The sequence below is a fragment of the Rutilus rutilus genome, assembly GCF_951802725.1.
Source record: "Rutilus rutilus genome assembly, chromosome: 2".
NCBI classification, from domain to species: domain Eukaryota; kingdom Metazoa; phylum Chordata; class Actinopteri; order Cypriniformes; family Leuciscidae; genus Rutilus; species Rutilus rutilus.
The window spans coordinates 36640115-36661429 of NC_140210.1; the positions used below are offsets into that span (position 1 = coordinate 36640115).

Genomic DNA, 21315 nt, shown 5'->3' on the forward strand with positions numbered 1-21315 from the left:
TGCATTGAGAGATGATCTTATGGAAAGTACCCCATGCCAATCTCTAGGTATGGTGAAGGCTATGTGATGATGTGGGGCTATTTTAATTCCAAATGCCAAGGGAACTTTATCAGGATGCATAGTATCCTAAAAAAAAAAAAAAATACTTAAAAATAAAAATCTGCCTGCCTCTATGGGAATTTAACATAGGGGTGTCCAAACTTATGCACCCTGTATTTTAAGGAAGAACATTTATTTATTTACGATACATTATTCATTCACAAAGAAAATTGGTGTCCTTAAAGGTTGGATTTTTCCTATTTTTTTAAATTAAGGCATTAAGTTCAATTTCCAAAAGATTTTTTATTCCTCTTTTTAGTCAACTTTAGCATGGGTGCCTAAACTTATGCATAGCACTGTATAATTTTCATACCTCCCAGAGGACTACTAAGAACTACTATACAGGTTCATAATAACGTGAATAATTCATAAGGTATAATTAATTCTAAAGTAAAGATCATGGTAACCCACTAGTGACTCAAGTATTACCAAATCCTTTATAATGAATTGCTAATTATTTGGATCAGTATTCTCAAGTGAAAAGCAGGATAACTATGACTGAAGTCACTTTTGAGGTTTTTGTAAGGTTCTGGATAGTAACTACATCCTTCTAAAGGAATTACTAATTATTTGGATCAGTACTCTAAAGTGAAGATCATGGTAACTCACTAGTTTAGTTAACTAAAACAGTGATATGCTTCTATATGTTTTAGTATACACCGAAATGTTGATTTTGCGTTTTTTTTTTTTTTATATAGCAAACAAGCATACTAAAAGCAAACTAAATATTGTAGAATATGTGATCGCTTCTGTGAATCCCCCTTTGTCTCTCTCTTTAATCATTACCCTCTGTTTGTGTAGTTTCATTCCATCTGCTTTGAGAGACTATCTCCATCTGCCACATTCTCATTTTTCACTCTCTATTTTAGTCACTGTCTTTTCCCTCCTTAATTAAGCTCATTATTTCTCATCTTATCAGTGTACCCAAATTTCAACCCTGCTTGCTTGTCAATGGTGTCAGATCTCTGCAACAAACTGTACAGCACCTATAGAGTTTGTTTAGAGACAGAGACACTCAATATCCACCAGACTCCATTAGTGTCAGGTTTGCACACATGAAGCAGACAAGACGATAGGTTTGATATTTTAATAGCAGAATGGATTGGACACAGCGTGAAAGGTGAGTAAACAGGAAGTAGATAATCAGATGAAGCTTAACTGAATGATAACCAAGTCTATCTCTCTCTTGCAGATGAAGATGAAGTTTCTCTGAAGACAGGCTGAAGAAGATCGGGAACGACGGTGAGTATGCAGGTAGGTAATGTAGAGGGTCTGAGTGTCATAAATCAACAAGACCAGACAAGGAGTGAAGGGAGAGAGCTGAATATATAGGGCTTGTTAACGAGGGAGTGCAGGTGATGATGATGATGGCTGAAAGAGTGCAGGTGTGCCAAGGAGGATGATGGGAAGTGTAGTGCACACACAGATGAGGAAGAAAACGGTAAATGTGACAATTAGTAGTATTTTTTCCTTCAAATGGAAAAATAATGACTATAATGATACATTCACGCATTCAATTTTACCTTTTAATACGTTAACACAATATGATTGTAGATGCTTTCTTTTAGCACAAGAAATGTCACAAGCCGAAATATCACAACATATTATTAGTGAATTAAATGTAACAACCCCCAACTGTTTACTTGCTCCTAATAATATTTAACCATCAATATGAAGTCAGTCCTCTCAGACCGGTGTACAAACAATTACTCTTCGTGACTGATGATCTACCAATCCTCTTATCATCATCATCCAGGCTCATAACAGGATGCAGGACATGAAAAACTGAATGTTGCTGGCGGTGCATGAGGAGGCACACCTGATGCTAATTTTGCCTTGTCGGGGCTGCCATATATACAGCTTTGGGTTCCCTAGTGTATTGGGGCAAGTGTTGAGGTTTATGAATGTCGTATCAAGACCTAGTTAATTGATTGCCACCTGGTCCCTCTTTTCCCTCCTCATTACAGATCCTTCCCAAACCTGCACAATGAGAATAACATATAAACATTGTTATTTGTGTGTTGGTTCAGGATAGCCCACTTAACATGTTACTGTTATACCACTGTCTTTGACTATTTGATGATTAGTCTTTATGTGCCCTCATATTGTTTCAAACCCATATTTCACTACTGGTTTCTTTTTCGTTTAACTCCACTTTTAGACATACATTAACAAACTTCCCTAAGCACTTCCCCTTGGGAAGTTTGAAGTGTGTTCAACTTTGTCTAGTGAACAAGAGAGCAACAGGCCCTCGAGCCCTCGATTTTGACAGAGGGAGTGAGTCTTCTCAATATGTACACTTAAAGGAACACTCCACCATGGGGCTTATTCATCGTCTTTCCTACATATAGATAGGTGGGCAAACAAATTTTTGTCTCAGTGCATGCATTATTTTAGTTTGGCAGCGCCGCCGCTAGCTTAGCTTAGCATAATGAATGGAATCCTTTGTTGCCAGCTAGCATGTCATGAGTAAAAGTGATTAAAAAAAATAAACTAATTACTTATTGTCGCCTGCGTATCCACAACGAGTACAAATAGCAATGCAGATTAACACTAGGCGATTTCCTAGGCAGACTATATTGGGGTAAAGCACAGGCGAAGCACTGCTACTTGGTGGCAGAGATATCACTCAATCCTTCGAGGTGGAAGGTCTATGATCGCCAGCCACATACTCAGATGACCCTGCTGGCTGCCATGAATGTAGGACATCACAGTAGACGCCTGCAGAGGTTTTCCACGTTGCATTGCAAGGGAAGATATTCGTTGTGATGTAGATGAGAATCTGTGGCCCGACAGACAGGCACGTCAAGAGGTGTAGACAGACTGCACTGCAATTCCTCATACAGAGCTGCATACAAAAGCAAAGGTCTGCCTAAGGGGTCTTTCCTGTGATTGCCTTTCTAACGTTGTATTTTTGCCTTTGTGCCCCTATTTCTTTTTGTTTCTTTTGTCTACTAGACCACTAGTAAAAGTGTAACTGTGAATCCTATCTAGTCTCTTTCAATCAATAACTCACATACAGTAGTGTGTAAATTTTCAATGCAGTAACTGTCATCCAAACTGTTGCCATAGTTTACATCAGGTAATACTAACAGAGTGCAGTGTTTTATTGACAACATGACTAAGCATTTTGACTATCTTGTTTGTGAACAATGACAAGGACTTTTCATTCTGATGGCACTGATATGTTCATTGACATAAATACTTACTTTTGAGAGATGAACTAAAGATTTTGAGTAAGTTACAGGCTTTTTGCAGGTAATCCACTGTGTGGTGCTGTTTGTACGAATTGTTTTGAGAATGCACATACTTCTTTGCAAATATTAAGGATGATTTGAGAAATGCACCAAAGCGACTGAAAAAAAAAAAAAACTGTAATACTAAAACAGTACATAACCTCTTATAAGACCTTATAGAAAACATGTCTATTCTTAATAGTAAATAGAGTGCATCAGCAGAGGATCATAAAAATCTCATTAATCTCTTTAATCAGAATGTAAAATTATGTTATTCTCAGAGGATTCGCAAGCCAGAAAGCCACAGTAAATTAAATCAGGCCGTGGGCATGGCTAGGATTTCCTTTAAACATATGCAGAAAGCTCCTGAAAGGATTTCTGGTTAAGCTCTAGACTCTGCTCAAGGCCATTGTTCATTATGACAGATTGCCTTTGCACACTGTGCTTTGGCATGTTGTGACATGTGATACATTACAGTGGCAGCTCCTGTGACCTGATGGTAAAACCACTGCATTAATTAAACTCATTTGTTTTGGATTAAAATGTGGGCAAAAGAACAGTATTGGTTGGGAAGTAACTACATCATCATCACAGTAAACCTAATAGTTGGACCTTCAAATCAGTAAGTCAAGTTATTTGTTGTAAATATAACTGCTACTACTAATAATAATAGAAATGATACAAATCCATAATCAGCATTAAACAAACAAACTAACTAACATTTAAAAGTTTGAGGTCGATTACATTTTTTTTTAATGTTTAAACTTCTTGAAAGAAGTCTGATCATGTGATAAAAAATGCAGTAAAACTGTAATATTGTGAAATGTTGTTACAATTACAATAACAGTTGTTTTTTGTGGAAAGCATTTTTTTATGATTCTTTGATGTATAGACCAATCATGTATTGAAATATTTTGTAATGTTGTAAACATCTTTACTGTCATTTCTGATATATAATTTGACAAAAGCAAAAGAATAAAACATGTTTGTCCTATTATTTGGCAAAAATGTCAGTAGAAACATTACATCAGTTTTATATTGCTTAAAGTCCCCATGTTGTCTATAAACTTTATCCCTTAAAACTCATCTTTGATCACCAAAATTACATATTTAAAAGTTTTCTCCTTGAAAACAATTTCTTCATGCTTCAAAATAGCTTGAATGTAACTCTACACCCTTACCTCATTTAGTATACGCAGGTCTATGAATATTCAGATTAGCCCCACCTCCACTCACTCACAACAGTGTAGAGATCCACTCCTTGAGGATCACACATTAACGTGATTGGTTACAAGGTAGTTGGTGACATCAGAAACACCAGCAAGGTTTGTCTTAAAGCATATTAAAAACACCACATAGACATATAAACAACCACTGCATGAAAATTGGGATTTCCGACCCCGTAAACGGCCGTAAATCTCCCTAATTTTCGGCAGTTAACGACAATTTACAGCCTGTGAACGTCGCGTTCGTCTGTGCCGAATATTGCCGGAAACGAACCATGACGTATGCAGAGCGCTCGCGCCGGAGGTGTGAATGGCTCTAATTACCATATGAATAGCAGCTCCCGCCAGAGAAAGGCTTGAATTTCCTCACTCACTATTGGTTGAACCCACGTGGTTTAAACAAGAAAAATCACTCGTGATTGGTTGGCAGATCTGTTACTATTGGTCACCCTCGCTCATTAAAAATTCAAAAAATTATAATATTCATATAAATAATAATATATAAATTATTTTTTTATATTCATAATATGCTATTCTGTGGTATATTCATGTCATTGTTAACCTATGGACTACACTATTATTACCATCAAGGACATGAATTTATAAAGGAATGGAAAATTTGCCAGGGACATGCTGTTTATTCAAAGAAAGAGCTTTATTAGCACAGACACAAAACAATATACACCTATGTACAAAGCATAGATCATCTGCACACACAACAAATTGGAAGCTCAGTGTCTGTTTTCATCTTCGGAGCTGTAGTAGGTGACTAGCGGCGTTCTCTCTGAATTCGATCCACTTTGAAAACGTCTGTGGTGCGTTGCCCTGTATTTAGGAGTCGCCTCTAATCTCGACTGCAGCGTAGCACAGAGCTCTGTGAGCTCCTGGCTGGTGGTTGAACTTCATCGGACATTAGATCTATGGTGGCGCACTTCCAAATGCCCACGTCATCCTCACCTAGCACACCGTCTCGCTTCTAACAGCTGTAAAAACAACCAATACAGACAATCAGTACTGTGATGCACTGTGTATGGACACAAAACATCTATTAATGCACGTGAAAAATAGTCACATTGACTAAAAATCGTACCCTCTTTCTTCTCGCTCGACTCCGAGCTGAACTCTTCACAGCTTCGGCCTGCAATGCCAGATCTGGTTGTTTGTACCTGAAGCTCCTGCGTACTGTCTCGTAGTATGTCTTACAGGCAAGCTGGAAAACAATTAAATGAGAGTGATATGAATAAAAACAACTCAAGTCACAGTAAAATGAAACAAGGAGAAAATAGTCAAAGTTACTTACAATGTCGTCATGATCAGCGTCATGAAAATCTGGACTTGCAGACATAGCTCTGAGTAAATGTGAGGTTACGCCCTCGTTATGAGGCGAGGTTACTCTATGGAAACAAAATGTATGATTAAGATCGTAAACTATAACGGATCTATTTTCTTATACAAGAGAATGAAAGCATATTCTTTGAATCTTACCTTTAAAATGTTTGTAAGTTTTTATGAAAGAAAAAAAATAAAAGAATGTAAGATTCTTTTTTTTTTTTTTTTTATCTTGATCCAGTTCGTAGCGCCCACAATTTGTCTCAGAGTTGTGAAGATGGCATACTGCTTCCTGTAAATTACAGGATTATTTACAATTATTAAACAAATAATAGCCATCAATCCCATGACCTCTTGCTTTATGATGAAATCATGAAAAACAGAATATTCTTACATTTCACAAGGCCTGACAAAATACAGCTGCAGGTAACTAGCGGCATTCTGTCTGAATTCGGTCCATTTTGCAGACGTCTGTGGTGCGTTGCCCTGTACTTTGGAGTCGACTCTAATCTCGACTGCAGCGTGGTACAGAGCTCGGTGAGCTCCTGGCTGCGACAGGACGGAGGTCGCACAATCCATCCAGACACCCCGCCAACGATGCCGTCTTCCTCATCAGACATCAGGTCTATGGTAGCACACTTCCGAAGGCCCACCTCATCCTCAGCTAGCACACTCTGTCTCGCTTCTAGCAGCTGTTAAAACCAATAAAGACAATCAGTACTGCGCAATGCACTGCGTATGGACAACACACATCTATTAATGCACCTGAAAAATAGTCACATTGACCAAAAACGAATCTAATCTAATAAATCTTACCGTCTTTCTTCTCGCTCGACTCCGAGCTGAATTCACCACAGCTTCCGCCTGCAATGCAAGATCTGGTTGTTTGTACCTGAAGCTCCTGCGCACTGTCGTGTAATATGTCTTAAAGGCAGCTGGAAAACAATTAATTGAGAGTGATATTAATAAGAACAACATAAGTCACAGTAAAATTAATAAGAACAACATAAGTCACAGTAAATTTAAACAAAGGAGAAAAAATGCAACCGGGTGAAATTGCAGAAATACACACCGGAAGCAAACTATGCTTTTTGAAATTGGGGTTTTATTCTGACTGCTGTTTAAAATAAGTGACAGCGGTCAATGGAAGCACAATTAAACAGATAAAAGTCTGATTAAGAAAAAAGTTTGCCTTGTTCGAAGAGATTTCACAAGAAAAAAAATAGATTTCACTAGTTAAAAAAAAAAAAAAAAAAAAGAAATTGTAGAAACAGTTTACAGTAAATTTGAAGATGACAATCAAATGTCACAAAAAGCTTAACCAGTGGATCAATGCCCAAATCCACAGAGTACTTAACTCAATTCAAACTGAAATACAGTGTAATACACTGCAACTGGTCAGATTTAAATTGATTTCTCCAAACCAAAATATGTTAGGCTACAATTAAATACGATAACACAAACTGGAATACGGCAGTGGCTGAAGTAACGTTAGGCCTAAGTTACAAGAGAAATAAAAGCACTTTAACAAAGCCACAACCCACGTTTAATCATGCCATGCGGAACCAGAAATATGCATTTAACCATAAAGTTATACTGTATAATCACAGAATATAGATTCAACTCATTAACAGATTTATCAAATAAACATGCCATCAGTAATTTCCCCCATAAACCATAAAACGTACATACCCAATCCTTTACCGTCCGATCACCACGAGGTTCACTCGTCACACATGCGCTCCAAATAAATCTATAAACAAAAATGTACACATCAAATGTTCTTTTAACTTCGCTTCACAACTTATTTCTGCATATTAAAGATATTGGAGTAATATTTACCAAGAAAGAAGAACGTATAACACAGAGTCCGATCGATGCACGCACCGTCATGGAGCTCTCCTGAACAATGAAAAATGGCTGCCGTTCTCTGGTCGCGCGCACGCATCCAGCACAAGTGAATAGTATCGCGAGAAGAGAGGGATTTCTTAAAGGGGCCACAAACATTTTTAATGCAAAATAGAAACGAGGTACATTTTATGTAAACAACTCTAATCGTAGTTGTAACTCTATATGTACAGTAGGCATAATTCTTGTCATTGCGTATGTATATGCAGCATGAGTCAAATACAATCTTCTGTTCATGTTGTATTATGCACAGTGGTTGGGCTCTAAGATATTGTGATGCTGTTTGCATGGAATGCACATTTTACCTTTGTGGCAAAGCCTGATTGAAATTAATTGTTGAAATAAATGGTTTTGTGTCTTTTTTACATAACATTGGCTATTGCTAATGACACATAGTAACTAATCTAGCTACTTTCATTAAATATATCAATTTAAGCTAAAATGTAAGAGGGTCATTCTATGAAAATGTCCATTTTTCTGTCCCTAGCCTTTACAGAAATATTACACTTAAAAAACACTTTAGGGTTACAATTTCTTTACATTTTAAAATAAAACAATATGTTATTTGAACAATTACACCCTCTTGAGCCATCAATGTGGCAATATTTGATTTTTATGAATTATATATAATTTCAAGCACCACAGAAGTGCTCGTCCCCACAGTCATGTACAGAGGGAAAATGCTTTATTTTGAGGTCAATAACAGATTTTTACACCATTTAAAATACAATAATGTATACATAACTATCAAATATATTATGTAAATGATATATATATAAAAAAAATGCAGAATACATATTATAAAATTTATAATGAAAGTAGTGGTCCCCTGGAGTTGTGTCACTGGTGTTACCGTTAAACAAAAATCTCTTATTTTGAAATAAAAATCACACTGCTATAGCTTATGTTTGTATGCAGGCCTACGGAATTTATATTCACAATACTTAATAACTAATATTATTTTATTGCATTTATATTAGTTGTTTGAAGAGTTACAAAAAAGCGGTTGGTCTTAACACAAGTTTCAGCCGGCAAGTCGGTCGGACTAAAAGGGGGAAAAAATAAATAATTGGGTCGGTAGGCTACTAAATTGACAGGGTCGGTCGGGTTACGGCAAACAAGAATATTTTTAAGGATGGCCTTAGACTATTGTAACTCACTTTATTTTGGGCTATCTCAGGCCTCTCTCTCTCGTCTACAGCTAGTTCAAAACGCAGCGGCTAGACTTCTCACCGGGACACGCAAATATGAGTCGATCACCCCTATTTTATTCAAACTCCACTGGCTACCTGTCACATTCAGGATTGATTTTAAAATTGTACTATTTGTGTATAAAGCTCTTAACAAACCGGCCCCCCAATATCTGACCAATCTCCTCTGCCCGTACACTCCATCTCGTACTTTGAGATCCAGTGATCACTGTCTTCTCATCGTGCCCAGATCCAGACTTAAAAAACGAGGCGACTGCACTTTTGCGACTGCAGGCCCAAAACTTTGGAACAGTCTACCCCTCTATATCAGACTAGCTCCCTCAATTTCCATCTTCAAAACATCCTTGAAAACTTTTAATACCCCTTGACACAACTATTGTTTTTTTTTTAATTGTCCTGTTTCTGCCCTGCATTTTATCCATTGCCCTGTACAGCACTTTGGTCAGCCTTGGCTGTTTTTAATTTTGCGTTATAAATAAATATTGTATTTTTTTTAGAATTAAGTTAATACCTTTGAGTCACCTGGGATAAAACTCCCCCTGCTACCCTCATTTGCATTTGTAAAGCTCACAGCAGTCTCATTTACATGTTAAAGCATTAGAGGGAGGGGGGTCACGGGGCAAGCAAGTCCCACGTCAATTTCCGACAATTTCCGACAGTTTGCAGTGTTGCCTGTAAATTGCCGTTTGCAGTCGTAAACCTGAACTTCCACGACAATCTACAGCGCCGGTAACTGTCGAAAATCCCACTTTTCATGCAGTGAACATTAAAAGCTTGATTTTCATCACAAGGAGACTTTAACTGGCTTGATTTAATAATGAGGTGATTTTTAAGATATAAACTCTTGAACAATCACAACCCTCTCTGAATGATAGAAAAGAACAAAACTTGGTGTTGCAAGGCCATTTCAATTTATGAACAGTATTTCTTTTGGCCGTACCACTAACAAAAACTAAGTCTAATTTATCAAGATCAACAAACTGTCTGAATGCTAACTAAATACAATGCATTTAAAATTTCCACAGGTGGTCAGATGAAATTGCAGTAAGATTGATTGCTTATATGGAGAGGACTATTAAACATGCCCCTGTCAACTCTGTCTGTCTGGAGATCCTCAGAGAACCAAGCAGTCTCATCAAGATTTCAGCATCATCTACAGTATACAATATCATTGGGCAGTTGAGCCCAAAGCCAGTTCGGCGTTGTGTTTTCTGCAAGCCCGAATTTCAGGATGTTTATTATCTTGGCCGATGCTTTCTCTGGAGAAGGAAGGGAAATGGAGGTTGTGCACTAGTGACATCTGAAGTATTTTCCCACAGCTGAGGATGGTTAGGGGGTTGCGCAGGGCTCCAGTACAACCAAGAATATGCGTCTAAACTGGCAGTTTCAACAGACGAGTTCACACACTAGCGTGTGCTTGTTCGCTCCCACATAAATACACAAATACACAGATAAATCTGGACAAACTATCTAGTGACTTCATCCTTCAAGTCATTTCTATCTCTCTCTAGACTGGTCTTTGTGTGGCCCGTCATATGACTTTTGCCCTTCAGTTTCCACATTACTCTTTTAAAGCCAAAATTTTGAAGAATTATGTAGAATTATACAGGATTTGAATGATGGCCTTGGCTGTCAGAGAGGAAAAATGCATAATCTCTTATGAAACCGTGCATGAAAAAGTTCACGTGTCAAAGCCCAATTTTGATGGAAAGTGATAGTTAAAGAACTCGGTTTCACTTTATTTTGATGGTCCCTTTTGAACATTCTGTTGACTATAAGTTACGTTGCAAGGTTAGGGTTAGAATAAGTTACTTTTAGTCAGTAGAATGTCTGTTGGGGGAACAACACAAAGAGATATTGAGCAGACAGTCTACTAAAACTCTAATGAGAGTTAGTTGACATGTAGTTGCAAAGTTACTTATAGTCAACAGAACATTCAAAAAGGACCATCAAAATAAAGTGTTACCAAGAACTCCATAAAACGTTTAAAATGTCTAGACTTTACATGTCTGCATTTTCAGCTGGTGCCAATGGGTTTAAGTTCACTCACAACACACAAAAAAACACCCTGTATGAATGTTATGAAACACATTCATAACTGCATCCTTGAGTAATTGTATATTTTCCGTCATTATGAGTTCACTAATGTCTAGGGCATTCACACTGAACTCAGTTACTGTATATGCAATAGATGCAATAATGAACTGTGACCTACATGCCCGAAACATACACAGTTATGACGTTAAATTTGAATATAGGAGAATAATTATCAGGGTAGGATCATTTTTGAAGATCAATTTCTGAATAGGCACACAATTTAAAAGATGTCACATCTGTTGTGGGTTTTGTTTATGTTCATCTTTTCATGTCTTTTATTTTGAAGTTTCTCATAGTCATGTTTCCTGTTATTGTGTCATGTGATTCTCTGTTCCTTTGTTTCATGTGTTATGTTTTCATTGGTTTGTCTTGTCAAGTGATTCTTAGTTCCTTTCAGTCAGTCACTACGAGTTACGTCAGTGACTGACGAATGGGGGTTTCGCATAGAAGCCTATCACCTTCGAGTTCTTACAAAACGAGCCAATGGCAAGACAATGCCACGGGGATGCGGAATTTGCATAGCGCAACTCCACCCCACCTCGTGGCGAAGGGTGCGATCGAGGCCGTCCCTCCAGCCGAAATGAAGTCCGGCTTCTACAGCCCCTTCTTCATTGTACCCAAGAAGAGTGGTGGGTTACGACCAATCCTGGACCTGCGCGTCTTGAACCCTTTACAGGCTTCCATTCATTTTCGAATGCGTTCGTCCGTTGGATTGGTTTGCAGCGATCGATCTGAAGGACGCGTACTTTCATGTCTCCATTCTTCCTCGACACAGACTGTTTCTTCGGTTTGCTTTCGAGGGGCAGGCATATCAGTACACGGTACTCCCATTCGGGTTAGCCCTGTCTCCTCGCATCTTCACGAAGGTCGTCGAGGCAGCCCTTGTGCCATTCAGGCATCCTGAACTATATCGACGACTGGCTGATTCTAGCGCACTCTCGAGAGCAGGTTTGCGAGCACAGGGACCTGGTGAAAAAAGAGCAAACCCTCCCCCGTACAGAGGATCTCTTTTCTCAGTATGGAAATCGACCTTCACCCCGTGGTCGAACCTCTCCTTTCTACGGGCTGGAGTGCCCTTAGAACAAGTGTCCTATGATACATGTTGTTGTATCAACAGATGCCTCAGCCACAGGTTGGGGTGCCATGCGCCTTTGGCATGCCAATTGCCTCGAGTTGCTGGCAGTACGTTTAGCTCTGCACCGTTTTCGGACGTTGCTCAAGGGCAAGCACGCACTAGTCCGTTCAGGTAACACGGCGACAGTAGCGTACATCAACCGTCAGGGTGGCCATTCACATTCCGAGCGAGCTCAATCGTGCAGCCAACGAGCTCTCACGACAACGCTCATGTCCCGGGGAATGGAGACTCCATCCCCAGACGGTTCAGCTGACGGTACAGTGGTACTAACTGCGCTGCAGAGAGCTCCCTTTGAGCCATTACAATCAGTCGAGCTAAAGTACCTCTCTATGAAGACGGCACTCCTGATTGCTTTGGCCTCAATCAAGAGGGTCATTTTCGGTTGACAAAGTGTGCCTGGAATTCGGGTCGGCTAACTCTCACATGATCTTGAGACCCCGGCCTGGATATGTGCCCAAGGTTCCCACCACTCCTTTTAGAGATCAGGTGGTGAACCTGCAAGCGCTGCCCCTGGAGGAGGCAGACCCAGCCTTGGCACTGCTCTGTCCAGTACGCGCCCTTTGTGCTTACGTAGACAGAACGACACAGCTGTTCCATGAAATTTTGATTCAGTTCTTCAACTTTTTGTTCAATAGAGGAACATGTTGTTATACTATATGATAATCTGCTATTAAATAGCTTGATAGTACATGATTCTTGAAACAATAAAATTAATTGATTATAATATAATTGATTGATATAATTGATTATATAATATATATATAATATATATAATAATAATAAACAAAGAAACAAATCCATTCTTTTGGGGGAAAAATGTTGTAATAAATTAATAAATTGTAAATGTAAAGCATGTGACAACTGACCCTAACCTAACATTTATTTGTCAAAAAACTATTTCTGAAAAATTGCAGTTGCCTTTTGAAAAGCAACATTCCTTTGCCTAAAATATAAAAAAAAATTATGTGAAACAGGAAAATATCTGCAAGGATAGATTAGAATACCGGCGACTAGCAGCAGGATTTCATATTAGAGTAGCGTTAGCACATTCATTTCTGTGCCTTGCACGTAACAGTCGAGGCAAGACAGCTAAATCTAGATGAATAGCTTTCGAAGAGATGTGCAGAGAGTTTCCTTAAATACGGTCTGAGGACTGGCTAAGACTTGATGTCTCCTCATAAAAGCGCTCATTCCTTTTCTTGGCCAGAGCGGAGGATGCAGACAGAGTGGTTCAGGACCTGGACTTACACAGTGGGAATACTTTCTCTGGATCGGTTGAGCATTTTTCCAGATGCTGATAAGCAGAAATAGAGACATAAGGATATTATACACATATACATGCATTCATTCTATTAATGTACAAATTCCTTGAAATACTGGCATTAGTGGTGAGACAAAAACACGTCATTGTAATATACTGCGTCTTTTTTATTGCAGTTAATGTAAAAAGCATATCAAAGTCTTTTTCTGATACTGTGGGATTTCTTTATACCATTATTTATGGGGTTGTATATTTATCCTGTGTAACAACGTGAGTCAATTAGGATCAGGACACACATCTAAAGGATCATGCAGGGATTGAGGAAAATTGAAAATTGTACTAGCTTTTGAAATTGAGTCGCTATTGGAAGGATACAGCAGGATTTCCCAAAGGAGTGGAAAGGTTCCACTCATCTCTACTTCTTAGACTAATACCTGCTGTCTCATTCAAATAGTCTTAATGTGTCATTATTCTACCAGAAAGAGGGCAGGTGAACCAAAGTTTGCATGGTATTTATTCCGTAAACTATTAACAGATGGTAGTGAGCTTCAATGATTCGTGTTTAGAGTTTTCCTGATAGAACTTGCGCAAAAAAGTTTCATTTCCAGGTAAAAGAAATACTGTAGTTTATAATACTGAGTATAACCATGAGTTTTATTTAGTGGAGAAAAATAAAAGAGGGTGATGAAAAGGTCAGTGGGTGATCTATGTCCAATATTAAGATTTTATTTGGCATCAGTGCAACATGCTGAAATGGACTACAGCCTGTTTGATGCAATAAAAGCTTTAGTTTAACTTGATATCATAGTGTGTGGACACAAACAAATATATGGATGGTAAACACTGGAATATTTCAGCAATGTGGCCCAAAAGTAATAAATCAAAAATTATAAAAAAAAAAAAAAAAAAAAATGTTTGGCCTGGACATAAATATTTGAGGTCAATCGCCACAGGGCCACAATTCCTGGACTTGATATTTGGATTATTAGGGTTTATTGTAAAAGGGAATTCAGTTGGGGATGTCTGATGTAAGGGAGGTTTATATATAAGGGATATATATGTAAGGTTTTAAAGGAGTCAAAATTATATTAATATTTGTTTATCTATTCAATATCTATTCAAAACATGTGACAGTTTTGAATATTATTTTATTTAATATTATTATTATTATTATTATAAGGATTTAAAAGTTCAAGACATGGTCACGGCCAAAAATAACAGTGATACAAACAGTGAAAAATCCAAGAATGTATAAAATATGTGCCTTATGATGTTCTAGACTGTTATCCAAACACTTTGAAAAGTGGCAGTGGAAACACTTAATATTTGACAGGAAAAACACAGAGGGACTGTCTGAATGATCATCATCATCAATGAGTTATTTCAAATGTTAGAGTGTACACTTCTAAATGACTCATTCCGCTCAGCGGACATCACTGCTTCTGGGAGGAAATTGTGATACAAAAGAAATTCACTACAAGTGTAGCGAGGGGCTGTCCAAGACCTTTTTGCGAGAGAGGAACTCATTTGAGTCTATCTCCGAGCCAAAAGTGCAAAACATTTCAACAAAACAATTACAGAAAGGCTATCTGCACATCTCAGTGTGCGAGAGGGAATTGGATCAGGTGCTGGAGTCAGTCTTTGTGTCTCAGGCATGTGTACAAATGATTTACGAGATGTGTAGCAGAGGCAATTTATGTGCAGCAAAGACCATAAAGTAAACGCTCTGACAGTCTCTGTCTTCAAGCAGCGCGAGGAGGGAGAAATCCTGAAAATGCAGAGCTGACAGTCGAAAAACTGGAGACATGACTCACCCACTCACCAAAACACAAGCCCACTCTGAACGGTTTCAAAGTGGCCAGAACCTGTAATTATTTTGTTCCACAAGACACACCAGTATGACTGAGCAACCTCGTCCAATTATAAGACATAATTATTACGTCCTGTGATCACTGATTAAGTGGTCAAAGTGGAGCCTTATTTTCCTACTACAATCTCGTTGACCTTTTAATATTGCTAATAACATTGTATAATGTGATATTTCTTCACATCAAAAACCTTTGATGATAGCATCCATCCCAACAGAACTCAACGTTAACACGTAGCTGAAAGAAATACTGCAACCAATAAAACATTTAATTCTCTAATTTACACAGCCTCTTCAGTTAAAAATAATCCATCTCCATGAGTCCATATAATGTAATTATACAGGACCTCCAAAGTTGACGCTTCAAAAACCATGCAAAATTGCGATTAATGTCTCCTAGAGAAATGACAGGGTGTGTGTATGAGAAAAACACTAATATTTGAAAGTTTTTTAACTATAAACCATGGCTTCCAGCCAATGGTTATACGAGGGGTTTATGAGTTCATGCTTGATGTAAACGCAAGCATGTTGTGAAGCACTGAGGAAAGCACATTCTGAAGTGCATTCTATATAGTATGAGTGAAACTCGAACGTACTACATCTGCCATGTGACCTGTGGCATCAGTTATGTCACTTCACTGCCATTCACAAATCCTCTCCTGTGGCCTAATAAAGTGTCCTTTCGATGAGCACACAAAATCTCGGCGGAAGTATTAGGTCACCCGGGTACTTTTTGCCAGCTGATTCATCAACTGAAGGCGTATGGATTACCGCCATGTTCGCTTTTGAAGCGTCAACTTTGGAGGTCCTATACACGTACATTACTATTGTCTCACAGAGATAGATTATGTTTCTAAAAATCTTTGTTTAGTGTACATCTAAAAAAAAGTCATATACATCTGGGATGGCATGAGGGTAAGAACATTTTTGGGTGAAGTATCCCTTTATCATGTCAAGGGTGTTGATAATACTTCACAAGGCTCCAAAAGGGCCATTATACACATTAAAAACATGCTTCAGTACATTTACAATGCAAAATATGTCTCTAAAAGGCACTCTGAAAATGAATTTGAATTGGCTTACATAATAAAAACAAATCCATTTATTTACTTTTTTGCATTTTTAACCAAACTTTTTAAAAATGACTCATAAAGCAACATTATGTAGAACTAAACTTAAATAAAAGCAGAAAGGAAAGTGCTTTCTCTCACACAGTCAGATCTTTATCTGACTGACACACAGTCTCTGGAGTTTATACAAACAAGTGCTTTGATTCCCCTCTGAACGCTTCCCCAAGAGCACTTTATTTTTTATAAGATATAAAGGTGAAATGACACGAAATAGAGGGCAACAAATGCGAGAGCATGAATTTCACTTCATGCTTCTAAAAATATTTCTTATTGTGCTGGAACTGTTGGGGTTTTGTTAAAGTGAATTTTTCACTTTATAAAGTGTTGGAGCATAAAGAAACATAGAGATGTGAATGAAACTGACAGTGTGAAATTGAATGCTACAGTAAATATATGGGATGTAGATAGGAAATCGATGCAGTGGTGAGAAAAAACACCTGAACTTACTGTGGATTAATGAAAAGTCTTTCCCAAAAGATTATTTTAGTGGCAGACATGGAAATATGTACTGAATTCACATCAATATCAAAAGCAATAAACTATTTTGCATGCATTTGATGATTTTGACAGTGCCCTGAATACAAAAGTATATTTGTAGCCTATACATGCATTTGTCAGGTCAGATCTGATAATTAGTGCCTTGATCTCTTGATAAACTAAAGTGGATTTAAACATCCATATTAAATATATGTGAGGGGAAAAGCCTCTCAAGAAAGCTGAATTTCATTCCATAAAAAGTAAATAACTGCATTGGTCAAAGTGTCTGCCAATTTTTTTCCCCAGGTTTTATGCAATATACTTGACTTTGAAATAACAACAGTAATCTTATCCAAATCTCATTTCTAAAGGATTGCCATTATATAAAAGTTAGCTGGCTGGGTCATGCTTTGAGAACAGACAGAAACCAAACAGACTATAGCAAACCTAATGTTTTCCATTTTAACATGAGAGGTGTCTGGCGTGTCTGATTGTGCTTTCATTTCAGGTTTAGGTCCAGCAAAAAACCTAAACCTTTTTTTTTTTTTAACCTTTTTAAGTAATGTGAGGCTTTTGTTCCCTAGAACTAGAAGTAAGCATTATTTTCAGTAGACAAACTGTAGCTTTAATGTGTGAAATAGTGTGAAAGCACCACTGGAATTTAGTTGGGTGTAGCATGCAGGACGCTCACTAGCCAGTTAGAGCCTAACTGAGGGTGTTCACCTATCTGCTGTGTGAATAAACGCTGGAATGCATCAGCTCATATTGAGCTTTCACACCTCAGCTCACAGTTAAAAGGATTAGGCAGCTCAGCGGCAGTAAAAGCCCATCTCACTCCCTTCTGTAAATGGCATCATCTCATATATCACACCATCTGAGTTCTGGCATGTGCTGCATCTATCTTTTCCCCCCCTGTATCACTCTCTTCAAATGAAAATAGTTTAGGCCTTAAATATTGGTGTTTTGTGTTACATCACAAGGCTAAAATGTGCTCAAATGATATTATTTTATGTAATATATATTTTATAATTAATAAAAACATTAAAAAATATATATATATGGTTGCATATTTACTGTGTGTGTTGTATTAAAGTAAATATGTAAAAAAATATATATATATACACGTGTATATGCAAAATGTGTTAATTAATCTTTTATATTGAAAACATCAGACAAAATCATCATACATACTTTGAGTTATCCAGAAAATTACTCATGCAAATGATATGCAAATGATTAAACTCTGCATGCTTCAGGGTTACTTCAGCAGACTTCACTTTTTTTGCAAAGCTCTGTAGCTACAGAAGGCTTCTTAAAATAGTCACAATAGTGTTATATATATATATATTTTTTTTTTTTGCATTTGGGTATGTGTTTGTGAGTCAGGCATTGTGAGGGCATTGTGGAAAACTGCTTGATAAACATGCTAAATAATGTATTGATAACATAAAAAAAGAGGTTTAGGGGGTATAAAAGATTACTAGTTCCATATAAAAACATTTAAAACAGATTTTATCATTGTGCAATGAAACAATACATGTAATGCTTTTTGTAAAGCTTTCATCTTATGCATCTTATATTTATGTTACGCAAAACATGGTTTGATAAATAAAATACTGTGTTAAAAACAGATTTCTGATATAAAGAGCTGAATTCAGGTCAGCATTGTTCATTAGTCCCAAAGAACCTATCCTTGTTCCAGACTTATGGGAACAGAATGTAAATTAGCACTCTAAAATGCATTATGAATTCAGGTCTAAATTCTTATCTCTCTGATTGATTGGGACACGTCTGACCCTTCTATCTTGAGTACAACAGAGAAATTTCTATTACTGCTCTTGGCATAATTTAATAAAAGGGGAAATATCTGGAGTAAACAGACTTTGCAGATCATTAAGGAAATACTCAGAGAGACACAAAATGAAGTTTTGGTTACACTATTTCAAAGTTCACTTTAGACATTCTGCTAATTATAACTAAATTGCAACATGTAAACTAACTCACATTAATTTGCAACTACATGCCAACTAACTACACACTACTCTGTTGGCGAGCATCAAAATAACGTGTTTGCAGATTAAGCAGACAGTCTACTAATAATATAATGGCTGGTAGTTGACATTTAGTTACAACGTTACTTAGTTTGTAAAACACATCAAGTGGACTATCAAAATAGTGCTACCAAGATTTTTGTCTGCAAACCAAAAAAATACCAAAACACACCCATCCACCTACAGACAAGCTTGAACAGCAGTATTTTACACTTTTAAATACATAAAGAGGGAAGGGTATATTTCCCAAATTCCTAGGGATGTAAGGGAGCTTCTTCTCCCGCCAAGTGATTTGACTTTGAAAGGCACAATATGTCCAGCCAAATTTACACAAAGTCCCTAGTGTTTTCTTACAGGAGTATGGCTGCATCTGTTGCTCTTGGATGTTGTTTTTATTATTAATTTTTTTTTCCCCCTTAAACACATGAGTCATTCAATCTGACTCATCTCGGCGGTGTTTATTTATTTTTTGTACTTCTGTCTGGAATACAGACACTTCTGATTGTTTGAAGCTTTGCTGATTGATCGTGAAGTTATGACTAAAGGGGAAAATCTTTGGGCTGACAATGAATATCAGAAATAAAATAAAGATTATGAATCATCATCTTCTGTAGTCATTATAAAAAAAACGTTTGCAATAAACTCAACTGATAATTGATAATTTGCTGGTTAGAGATTTATAATGTGCATGAGGTTGACCATTAAATCCTATGGGTCTTACAACCGTTAAAACCTAATAATTGTCTGCTGTTTGTTTTATGACACAGCCAATTTCAAGTTCAGTCAAAGCCTCTTTTCTTTATTATAAATTAACTCTTTCCCCGCCAGCGTTTTTGAAAAAAAGTTGCCAGCCAGCACCAGCATTTTTGATTATTTTATGATTATGTTTTTGATTATGGCCCACAGAATATTTTGTTGTATGAATATCTGAGCATGAAATATATCAAAAGAAACAGAAACAAACCCTCTGCTTTTAAACAAAAACCCAGTTTTATTCTAGATTCATGCATTCCTTTTTTTTTTTTTTTTTTTTTTTTTTTTTAAATCAACACTTGAATGTGGGTAGGTTTAAAAAAAAACACACATCAACATTATGAGCAAAGTGCTGAGAAAATCATGTTTTGGTCAAAGACTACATCTGGATCAGATTCAGAACGATGATCAAAACATAAATAGAGTAGATTGAGGCCCCGTCCACACTACTGCGTTTTCGTTTAAAAACGGAGACCTTTTGCTACGTTTGCACCTCCCGTCCACACTAAAACGGCAAAAACGGAGACCCAAAACGGAGAAGTTTAGAAACGCTGCCGACCCGTTTTTCGTTTTGAATCTCCGGAGGGCGTTTTAGTGTGGACGGGTCAAAACGGAGGACTTTAGAAACGATGACGTAGTAGAGGCTCACGCTCGGATCTATGATTGGGTGTCATCAGTCATGGCGTAGGCTATATCTTTTCTAGCAGCTGTTGTGCAAGCAAATTCTGCATTTTACAATGCTAACTGCCTACATGCGGCGGAGGCAAGCTATTATTCGAGCGATCTGTGACAATTCCCGGTAAAATAGTGACAATGTGACAATTCCCGTGTGCAACTGACAATTCCCGATAAAATAGTTTACGTTTGACAATTCCCGGTATCGACCGTGTACATGGAGCGTCGGTTTTGGGTTAACCCGGGAAGAACCAGCGCATGGTGGGATAATTTTATCAATGAAGTTGTGTTTACACCAGCTCGCGCATGCCCAGTGTTGGTGAATGGTCACGTGATCCACGTTTTCAGTCGTTTTAATGTGGACGGAGATCAATTCTAATACGCAGCTAAAACGCTGGTGTGGACGGAGATCATATTCGTTTTAATTCTCCGTTTCTAAACGAAAACGCAGTAGTGTGGACGGGGCCTGAGTCCATCAATACCCCCAGAGCTTCTACAGTTCTATACCTATGTCACGATCCACACACAGGAAACAGGGGTTAGATCCAAAAGCAGTTTAATAGGGTAATCCGTAATCATAAAACAGTCCAGGCAGGGGTCAAAACCAAAGTAGCAATCCAATAAAAAAAAAAAAAACAGGCAAGAAAGCAGTACTCACAAGTGGTGTGACGAAACAAGGACTCCATAACAAACACTAAACAGGCAGAGATTATATACACACAGAAACTAACAATCATGATGGGGAACAGCTGGGTGCAATGAACAGTGATGAGTGCTGACAATGATTGTGGGGAATGCAGTTCCTAATGTGAATGACACCGTGGGGAAGAGGATCTCTAGTGGACACCCAGGGAAACACA

At 37.7% G+C, this 21315-nt stretch overlaps 1 long non-coding RNA gene across 2 annotated transcripts; it reads right to left on the reverse strand.

Annotated features, from left to right (window-relative positions):
• Positions 1-4770: 4770 nt before the first annotated feature.
• On the reverse strand, positions 4771-9768 carry LOC311285919. Of its 2 annotated transcripts, XR_014626452.1 has the most exons (8): positions 7733-9768; positions 7583-7643; positions 6707-6825; positions 6285-6582; positions 6047-6182; positions 5862-5955; positions 5652-5771; positions 4771-5544 (listed from the first exon to the last, which is right to left on the reverse strand). It is a non-coding gene; the product is annotated as an uncharacterized lncRNA (long non-coding RNA). The 2 variants fall into 2 exon arrangements; XR_014626453.1 differs by having other exon boundaries at positions 7583-9768.
• Between the last annotated feature and the right edge of the window lie 11547 nt (positions 9769-21315).